This window comes from Octopus bimaculoides, chromosome 21 (assembly GCF_001194135.2).
Source record: "Octopus bimaculoides isolate UCB-OBI-ISO-001 chromosome 21, ASM119413v2, whole genome shotgun sequence".
Taxonomy (NCBI): Eukaryota; Metazoa; Mollusca; class Cephalopoda; order Octopoda; family Octopodidae; genus Octopus; species Octopus bimaculoides.
In genome coordinates this window covers 17,429,973-17,441,385 of record NC_069001.1, presented here as the reverse complement: position 1 = coordinate 17,441,385, position 11,413 = coordinate 17,429,973, and the positions used below count along the sequence as shown (strand labels likewise).

Here is an 11,413-nt window from a genome sequence, read left to right as displayed (position 1 = left end):
GAGAGAGAGAGATGTGTGTGCGTGTATATGTATGTATGTATGTATATATGTATGTATGTATATATATATATATATATATAAGAAAATATTTAGAGATCTATATATTTGTTTGTGTGGCTGTGTATTTGCTTTAACATGCGCGTGTGTGTGAGCATGTGTAAAAGTTTACATATACATACTTGTATGCATGTATGTATGTATGTGTGTATGTATGTGTGTATGTGTGTATGTATGTGTGTATGTGTGTATGTATGTATGTATGTATGTGCGCCGAGAGGGAGAGCGAGAGCCGAAACATCAAACAAAATTTAAAAGCGAAACATGTTTAGAAAATCTGTGAACTGTGGAATACAGAACGGAAGAGTGAATGGCATTATGGGAAGGGGAGATGAAAGGAAGGGTTAAACTGGGATTTCATAAATAAATATATAATAAATTAATTAATAAGAATATAAATAAATATATAAATAAATATAAATATAAAAGAAATGCATACATTAATAAATTAAATAAATTAATTAATATATAAAATGAATATAGGAGGATAAATAGGATGAATAAATGTTTGTTTTTAAAAAAATAAATGGAGAGCGAAAATATAAAAGAAATCACTTGAAATCGAATCAAATGATTTAAATCAATCTTGAAAGTGTGAAAAAATATATGAAAAATAAACAAAACAGTTTAGACCTCATACCACACACACACACACACACACACACACACCCTCGCCCGCGCACACACACCCCGGGTAAATACACGCACACTAACCAAACACATACAAATATTTACATACACATCTTAAATAGATGTGCTCTAAAATGCACACATGTTTCCGCCGACACGAAATTGTAAACTATAACCGAACTACTGTAACTACCACCACCACCACCACCACCACCACTACTATTAACAGCATCACAAATTTGATTACTTTTCATTCCAGACATGTGTAATGAATGAAGGATTGCATTTGGATGATTGAAAATACTTGCTGAAATTTGAACCCGGTTCGATAGCACACCAACCTCACGTTCCTCCTTATATACTCCAAGATGGTTTTATTACGAAATAGCCTGAAGGTTGATTGACAACAAACGTAAGTAATATATTTTAGTTAAGCAGATTTACCTCTTTTATACATACACACATCTTTACATGGATAAACATATTTACCCTTTACTCTCTTTACCGCCAGACATTTATATAAAAACGCATATGTATACATATAAAAATACACACACGCACTCACACGTGTGTGTGTGTATGTGTATGTATGCATATATATAGGTGTGTGCATGAGTATGTATATATATATATGTGTGTGTGTGCATGTGTATATATATGTGTGTGTGTGTGTGCGTGTATATATATGTGTACGCATATATGTGTGTATATATATATATATATATATATATATATACATATATATATACACACACACTCTGCTTTTATTACTGTCAGTGTTATTAAGGTCACAAATGTGTTATTGTTGCTGGTACTATTACAATGATGTTACTCTTGCATTTGTTTTTGTGTCATTACAAGAATATGTGTCGCCTGGAATCTAATAAACTGATTAGTGGAGGGTAGTAGACATGATATGTCTAAGGAAACTCAAAGAAATCCAACAATACTGAATCGCATTCCACCTGAGGCAGCACCTACACACAGCTGTTGTTAACAGTTATTTATATAGTGATTCTAAAGAATAATCTTATATAACAATAAAGTTGTCCGGTGCAGAAACAAATGATTTGTGCTGGTCGTCCGGCAAAAGCTGAACATTCATACGTGGGTCTTCGTCGGAAGAGTCCATCATGTATATATATATATATATATATATTGAATTTTCTCACTTGTTTCAGTCATTTGACTGCAGCCATGCTGGAGAGCCACCTTGAAGAGTTTTAGTTAAACAAATCGACTCCAGGACTTATTAAACACACCAACACCGGTTGTCAAGCGGTGAGGGAGGACAAACACAGAAACAGGGACACATACACACAGATATATACGTATAGATATCACACACACACACACACACACACACACACACACACACACACACACACACACACACACACATATATATATATATATATGTATGTATACGAGGGGCTTCTTTGAGTTTCCGTCTATTAAATCCACTCACAAGGATTTGGTTGGCCGGGAGGCTATAGTAGAAGACATGTGCCTAATGTGCTACGCAGTGGACTTGAACACGAAACCTGCACCTATATATATTGGAGTGTGTGTGGGTAGGTAGATAATTAATTAACTGCATAATACTAATTGTACTATGATCTCATACAGATAGCCACGGAAATAACAATAAACTTTATTAGATTTAATGACTACCATCGTTATTCCTTATTGCACAACTGATGAGGGCGGCGAACAGCCAGAATCGTTAGTACGCCGGACAAAATTCTTAGCAGCATTTCGTCCGTCTTTACATTCTGAGTCCAAATTCTGCTGAGGTCGACTTTGCCTTTCATCCTTCGGGAACGATAAAATAAGTACCAGTAATCGACTTAACAATTCCCCGAAATTGCTGGCCTTGTGCTAAAATTTGAAACCATTATTATACAGTCGGTTGAAGGCGGTGTGCTGGTGGTATCGTTTCCGCACCGTACAAAATGCTTAGCGGCATTTCTTTCGGCTTTATGTTCCGAGTTCGAATTCCGACGATGTCGACTTTGCCTTTCATACTTTCGGGGTCAATGACCACCCTCCCCCAAAATTTCTGGTTTTGTGCCTGTAGTAAAAAGAATTATTATACAGTTGGTTACCGGTTTGCTGGTGCAATTAATGTCGTCAGAAATATCTTGTAGTGTTTGGTTCCACTCTATACGATATGAGTTCAATCCCTCTGAAGTAAATTTTATCTTTCCTGTAAAATCAAATATCAATGAAGGAATGAGACCGAGGGTGCCAGTGAACATCCTCGCTCACTTCCTTGAAACTTGTTTGGCCTTGAGTCTCATGTCCCTTGAGTCTCAGTTACATTTTCGTTTTAAACAAGGATGTTATTAATCACACACACACACACACATGTGATTAAGAGTGTGTGTGTGTATGGCAATAAATTTCTCGTTATTTTGCAATAAATTTTATTCGAATGATATGTTTATACTTGTTTGCGTGTGTGTATTGGGTCATCCCATAAATAATGCGGTTTTTTAATTGCATGAACTAAAAGTCGGAGGGAAACGGGATAAACTATCTGCATCCATTTACTATAAAAGCAGGTAGTAATTTTACCTTGTTCTGTATTCTTAGTGCAAGTTTTGAAGAGTGCAGATCGATTTTAACAGTTATTTTTTCAAAGCTATAATGGAAGTGACAAAGGAGCATATTTGGCATATTTTACTTTATTAGTTCAATAAAGGCAACAATGCAATGGAAAGTGTGAGGAATATTAATGCAGTATATGGGAATCGGACAATATGCGTAAGTCAGATCAACGGTGGTTCCAGAAATTACGAGACTCGTCCTTGAAGGTTTGCAGAGCTCGACGAGAACGTCCTGCAAACTCTGATGGAACAAAATTCCATCGTAACTGTTGAGGAAATAGCAGAGAAGCTAAAATTTGGCCATTCAACCATTCATCGACACCTGCGTGCCATCGGAAAAGTCAGTAAATTGGGTCAATGGGTTCCTCACAAACTTTCTGAGTCTAATCATATGCAGAGAGTGAATGTATGCTCTTCTTTGCTGTCACGTCACACGAATGAAAATTTTTTGGATCGAATTGTGACTGGTGACGAGAAATGGGTTCTCTATAAAAATGTTAAGCCCCGAAGACAGTGGGTAGGGAAAGGAGAAACACCTGCACCCAAGGCTAAAGAAGGTCTTTACCCACATAAGTTGTTGTTATCTGTTTGGTGGGATATGAAAGGTTTAGTCCACTTCGAACTCGAACCAAACGATAACGACGGAGATCTATTGCGAGCAGCTTGAGTGGCTTAAGTCAGTGCTTGAAGAAAAAACGACCATTTTTGGTTTCGAGACGAAAGCTGTTCTATCAGGATAATGCTCGGCCACATACAACGAAAGGCTGCAGCAGTTTGAATGGGAAACAATGCCCTACCCACCATATTCGCCGGACATTGTTCCATTTGATTATCATTTATTCCGCAGTCTTCAAAATCATTTGGACGGAAAAAATGTGAATTCTGTAGACGAGGCCCGAACAGAACGGGAGGAGTATTTTTCCTCACAGTCAAGTGAATTTTAGAAGTCTGTCATATAGATGGAAGAGGAACATTGTAGAAAATAAAGGAGAGTATATTTTAGATTTTAAAAACTTTATCTTAATTTTGAAAAATAAAAGTATAAAAACACCGCATTATTTATGGGCTGACCAAATATATATATATATATGTGTGTGTGTGTGTGTGTGTGTGTGTGTGTGTGTCTGTGTGTGTGTCTGTGTGTGTGTGTGTGTAGACATACATTCATGCATATATATATATATATATATATATATACACACATAGAGGGTATGTTGGGTAAATTGTTGCAATTTTACATTTTTAATTCCGCACATTGTTTTTTCTTTTGTCGACTAGACAGTATAGTAGGGTCAGTTGGGCACAAATGAAGAAAGAATATATAGTGCGTGTGTTTATTTGACCCTCCCCCCCAAAAATGTCCATCCCGAAATATAATATATGTTTCAACACACGGTTTCACATCAAGAATCTTGCAACTCAAATTCAGAAACAGGCGTGGGTGTGTGATAAGAAGCTTGCTTCACAACTACATGGTTCCGGGTTCAGTCCTACTGCGTGGAACCTTGGGCAAGTGTCTTCTACTATAGCCTCGGGCCTACCAAAGCCTTGAATGCATTTAGTAGACGGAAACTGAAAGAAGTCTGTCGTGTATATATACACATATTTGTGTATCTGTGTTTGTCCCCCCCACTCCACCATCGCTTGAAACCGATTTTGGTGTGTTTACGTCCCCGTAACATTAGTGGTTCAGCAAAAGAGACCGATAGAATAAGTACTAGGCTTACAAAAATAATTCTTGGGGTCGATTCGTTCGACTAAATGTAGTGCTCCAGCATGGCCGCAGTCAAATGACTGAAATAAGTAAAAGAATAAAAGAATATATTGAAGATGAATAAAAATGAAAATGCTACTTTTTTAAAACATTTTTTGGGCGTTTTAATTGATTTACATGTTTCGGTTTTTTTGAAAAACCTTATCAAAAAATGAATATAAAATATGTGAGAAGAGAAAAGGGCTATTAATAAAATAAAATTGAAATTAAAATTAAGAATGACATTCATAGTTTACTGTTATTTCTTGCATGCGCACGTGGTCCTTTCCTTGAGTTCTGAAAACATGGTAATTCCAACTTAGTAGATTACTACTATCTGTTTCAGTAAATCAAATAGTGGTCAAGAGTTCTAGGAGTGGTTGTAGCTGTCGAATAACTAGCAGCAGTCATGATAATAACAATAGTAGTAGTAGTAGTAGTACTAGTAGTGGTGGTAGTCGTCGTGGTGAAGTTGTTCCCCCTATGGTTTTAATAGAAATCGGGTTCTTCGATCCCCTTTGTTTATTTCTTATGAATAACTTGCAAATCTACGTATAAAAATATTAAAATATATATGAAAGTCTCAGTGTTGCTAGTTTAGAGAATTTTTCCGAAAAGAATAAAGAAACTAAACGAGATGGTCACGACTGGAATACCTTTCATCATAAGTTCACTCGATCGTCGCTTACTCAGTGCGAAGTAACAATAATGTTTGCGACCACGAGTACCTTCTAACTAGATTCACCTGATATTAACTTTCCTCTTCTCCACCGGGAGCCTTCCCCACCCTCATTATTTATCACCCTGCTCTGCACCCACTCACCCCATATTTAACTAAAAACCTCACCCCTCCCACATTCAATGGTTTCTTCTTCAAACCCATTCCCACGGCCATTCACCACCACACAGCTTAATATTTATTTATTTACTTGTTTGTTTCTCTGTCTAGACGTTTTACCTCCAGTGGTTCCCACTGTATATCAACTCCATTCAACTCGACCGTGTTCACATAGACTTTAGATAAATTTACTAATAAATCACGTTTGCCTTTATATAATATAATGTGTGTGCGTATATATGCATGTATGTATATGTGTACATACACACACACGCACACATATACATGTGTCTTTGTGATATATGCTGTAAACAGCAATAAATCTCTCATTTATGATGCAATAAACCCTACCTGAATACGTACGTGTATTTATGTGTGTCAGTGTCTGTGTTATAGATGTATATATGTGTACATATGTATATGTGTCTACATGTGTATGTGTGGGTATGTGTCAATATTTCTGTGTCTGTCGATACACCGAGCAAAGTTCCTTAAATCACTCTCCTATAGCCATGTTAAAATCCTGTCACTTGATAAACAGAGATCGATCGATAGAATAAAATATTGCAGACCGAATGAAGTTCCTGTAAGTAGAAAATCCTTCACACTTCGAAGTCACCATCCCCAACATGGCCGCCGTGCAGTTGCTGAAATCAGTAGAAAGAGAACAATCCCTTTCATCTGTTGAAGTCGCGACCTTTGATTTCAGAAGCGTAGCTTTGCGGTGGGGGTGGGGTGGGGGAAGTCTACCCCTCGGTGATGCTTTTATGAAAGTGGTACTTTTGGGTCTGCTGCATAAGTCTGTATGAGCTTGAGGGCCCATGAAGGGACGCAAATTCAAAGGGTGTCTCGGACAGCAGACACCCCAGCTACGTAACTATTTGATTTTTGTCTGTGGTGGGAAGACAGGGTTAGTGTGTGTGTGTGTGTGTGTGTGTATAGAAATTTTAATATTTGGGAAGAGTTGTTGGTCTGTGTGTATATTGGGGAAGTTGTTTCATTTCCGTTTGCGTCCTTCACTTTTGTGCTGTGATGAGAAAAGCGAGTCTTGTGTTTTGGACAGGGTTCTTTGATCGTGTGTTGAAGTTCTTGTTTAGCCCCCAATCAGTCTTGAGAGAAAACTTAAAAGCAAAGACATTTCACTCATAACCATCTCATCATTTCCCTCCGAAGACCGGAGTGTTTAATACATCCCTCTTTTAAGACGATGGGTGAGTTGGAATTTGAAACAGATTGTGGTTGCTATTTCCTGCAAATCTAACGATTCCATACAGGCTTACCCCCACCCGGCCATTTGTTGACTCAGTCCATACTACGTTGAAAATAGATGTAAGTTCAAGGTGTGGCGAAGTTGGGTCCTTTATCTGTGGGTTGTGTACAAGTCTACTCGAGTTCAACGGTTTCGAATAGATTTGCAATGGTCCTGTGTCTATGGGTTACTCGTGGTCGTTAATGTTTGAAGCTTAACCCTCATCTCTGTGGGCGTAATGGTAGACATAGCGCGAAGCAGTAATCTTATAAACTTATTCGACTTCACAAAATAATTGGAAAATGTTTGGATAATGTATTGTGTGCGTGCATCTAGGTGTGTGTGTGTGTGTGTGTGTGTGTGTGTGTGTGTGTGTGTGTGGTAAGCTTTCCACTTACAAGAACGTGATGAAGACATTAAAAGTGAAAGGTATCAGCAATTATTTACCGACTGATGACAATATTTATTAAATAATAAGTCTGTCAAGCTGAGAATGGCAATGGTGGTTGGTGCACAGAGAAAAAGAAGAAGAAGAAGAAGAAGAAGAAGAAGAAGTAGAGAGACGAGGAACAAATAGACAGAGAAACTTGGATATCTTGGATGTAGCATTTCCGTAGGTGTTTTTTGACGAGAGATGCATTAGTCTAGAGGTGTTCTTTAACCCGTATTAGAACTTTGATAGTACTTCCGATGTACCATTCATTTCATTTGCTGCACCACGTAGCACTGCGGACATATATTTTTATCTTTGATCTGACAGTACAATCAGATAAATTAACATACAGGTTAACGAATACCATAATATTAATGCTTCTTTCGTTAAAAAAAAATGAAAACCTAAGGGAATGCCACGTGCAAGACACCCAAATTCCCATTGAGGCTGCAAAAAGAGACATTGGGAACTCGAGAGTAAAAGAAGCTATTTTAATTAACAAGGACATCCCACAAATAAATAACTGCTCGGAACTGCACGCAGCTGACTGGATACTATAATAATACAAAAGAACTCTTCATACATATGCAAAGTACAGATTAGGGAAATCAACACCCTTTCTCTGTAAATTTCTTGAAGAAGGATCTCTAATACCGAAACGTTGAAATACCAACTAATAATACGAATCATTGATCTGCATTACTGATGTTTTTAGAACATGCATTGTTTTGGCTTTTAAGAAAAACAATTAAATACGTACACACATTGTGTTTGTGCTTGGCCATTGCTTGACAACTGAGATTGATTTGTTCGGCTAAATCCTTCAAGTTGGTGCCACAGCATGGCCATAGTCCAATCAATGAAACTTATATTCTTTTATTCTTTTACTTGTTTCAGTCATTTAACTGTGGTCATGCTGGAGTACCATATGGTGTTATATTATATACATATGTAAACTTACGTATTAGACATACAAACATGTATGCTGTCAACTTAAAGTGACAGTCTCCTGAAGGGAATAATACTACTGTTGGTTAGACCTAGGAAGCTGTACCGCTTCCTTTTGGCCTTGACACATTTCCTGTGTCCTGTATTTCTAAACATGACAAATTGAACATTTCTCCGTAGATTGAAGAAATTATGTACAGCTGGCAGAATTCTGGTTTAAGTACCCTAACTTCTTTTTACTTTTGGGAATTTTCAGAAAATTTTTGCAAATTTGAGTTCTACACACGGGAATTCATACGATTATGCAAAAAAAATTTGTATGCGATTTAGCTGTTAATGTTAGCACGTCTCACGACCACCTGATAGTTTCCTCGTTTCTTTATCACTCTGACATGTATTGGTGTTTTTCAATATTTTTCTCCTCATAAATACATTTAATGGAAGGATGATGCACCCAAAGGTGATCCATTGCTGGGGTTTAAGTAAAAAGTTCGGACTATCCATATTTTAAACTGTTTCAAAAAAATTCGAAAAAGAGTGGAACTTCCAGTATTTATGGGTTGAGGGGTTTGAAAAACTGAAAACAAAAAGTTTTTCCTAATCGTATGAATTCCCGTGTGTAGATCATAAATTAGCAAAAATATTCTGAAAATACCGAAATGAAAAAAATGTTATGAGAGGTCATATGGGGCGCTTACACCAGAGTTCCACGGAACAGCCTTACTAGCTTCTTATCATTGGTATTTCACTTGACTTATATAAGTAGCCAGTCAGTTTATATACACACCGAATCCAATAGTTTCAAAGAACTGAAGCTACAATTTGCTTACTATAAAGTATGTAACACTTCATTTCATATCAGCAACCTGTCAACGAGGATAATACAGGGGTTGGACAAAATAATGGAAACACCTTAAAATTTCAAACAGATTTATTTTAATATGGGGTAGGACCGCCTTTGGCAGTAATTACAGCTTAAATTCTACGAGGTATGGATTCGTACAAAGTTTGAATTCTTTCCAAAGAAATTTTTGTCCATTTTTCAGCTAAAACTGTCTCCAGTTCTTGTAGTGATGATGGTGGAGGATATCGACTCCTTACTCTTTTTTTTACTAAAATGCACCATAAATGCATTTGTTGGCACGCCCGGCAAAATGTTAAGCGGCATTTCGTCCGTCTTCATGTTCTGAGTTCAAATCCCATCGAGGTCGACTTTGCTTTTCATCCTTTCATGGTAGATAAAATAAGAACTAGTTGAGCACTGGGGGTCTGTGTAACCAAGTTAACCCTTTTTCCCGAAATTGGTGGCTTTGTGCCAAAATTTGAATGCATGTGTTGTAAAACAGAGACCCAATTGGGGAAACTATAAAAATAATTTCACTACTAAATTGCAAGCGTCACCCCCACCCACTCTCAACCTACACGTGTCTCCTCAGAATATGCACATAAACGCAAGCTATTTGCAGCTCTCATCCACCTCACAGCACAGCAATTTTACTTCGAGGTAGCCCTTTACACCTTTATTTTTATCTTCAAGTGTCTGACGGTCTGTTCACCCCATTGCCTTCTTGCTAAAGGACTGTGTACACCTGATAGGGTATCAGTTGCCTATAATAAGGAACTAAACCGCAGACATAATATCATGAATAGGACACGTTTTGATGTTTGCCTTAAGTAGGGGGATTTAATAATTTAAATCTGTTTCTCATTAGAAAATTTACAATAATCCCCTCTGACATAGATGCGAGTGTGTGTGTGTGTGTGTGTGTGTGTGTGTGTGTGTGTGTGCTTGCGTGCGTGTGTGTATGTGTGTGCTTGTGTGTGTTTGTGTACGTGCGCGCATATGTGCGTGTGTATATACACGTATGTGCACATACATACGGATACATACACATATAATATCGTTCATATGTGTGTGTGTATATACATATCGTGTGTATACACATGTACATTTACATGTATACTTGTATGCATATGTATGTATAAATACATACAAATACATATATATATATATAAAATTTAAATCTATATATGCATGTATATTTAAATACATAAACATATACGTATATATATATATACACACACATACTCATATATATACATATCTGTATATATATATATATATGCGTGCGCATACACACACATACACATGTATAAATATATGTATATGTATGTTATCTTTTTTTTTTTTGAGAATGCTTTAATGGGTAAATTTTATTTGTAAAATGTTTGAAGGAAGACTTATGTTAAATGTACTCCAGCCATGACTAAACAGTCTTTTAGTGAGAAACATTCTAAATATATTGGAAAGCATTATCTGATGCTTCTTTCTTAACATAGCAGTTTATCACACGATACAAAGCAGGCTTCTATTTCTTGTAAATTGTGCGACCATTTTGAGAATCTCTATTTGATACGTGTTTGCCGGTTTTCTATCTCTCCTTTTTTCAACATTGCTTTACCTGGCCTTTTCTTTGGTTTGAAGAAGTTTCTCTATTGTCTGAAGAAAAAGAGTCCAGTGCTTGATGTTGGCCTCCTTGTCAGAGATAGAAAACAAATATTTTGTGTCTTTTATCGATTAAGTTCCAAAACGTCCCAAATCTTCTTTTTCTCCTCACGGCAGACAGACTTATTCAAACTACCCAACTTTTCTGTTTAATCATTTTGCCAGCGGAAGTTACTTGATCAGCTAGAGAAAATAGCCAAATCTCCCTTATATCATACCCTGTTGTCAACTCGGATAATGATATAAAAAGAGACAGATTGATTACAGCTGCAATTCTTTCATTCGTAGTTCTGCTCACGTTGGGCTGGCTTAGGGCTAAACATCACCATCGTCACCCTTGTTGTCGTTTTCGTCATCATTGTCATCATTGTCGTCTTCGTCATCATG

General features: G+C 36.9%; 1 long non-coding RNA gene across 1 annotated transcript in view; it reads left to right on the top strand.

Moving 5' to 3' along the window:
- Positions 1-11,413, top strand: part of LOC128250453 (uncharacterized) — a 106,205-nt gene that overhangs the window by 89,296 nt on the left and 5,496 nt on the right. Inside the window, exon 2 of the long non-coding RNA XR_008266467.1 lies at positions 947-1,099. This is a non-coding gene — a long non-coding RNA (uncharacterized LOC128250453). The remainder of the gene's footprint in view (positions 1-946; positions 1,100-11,413) is intronic.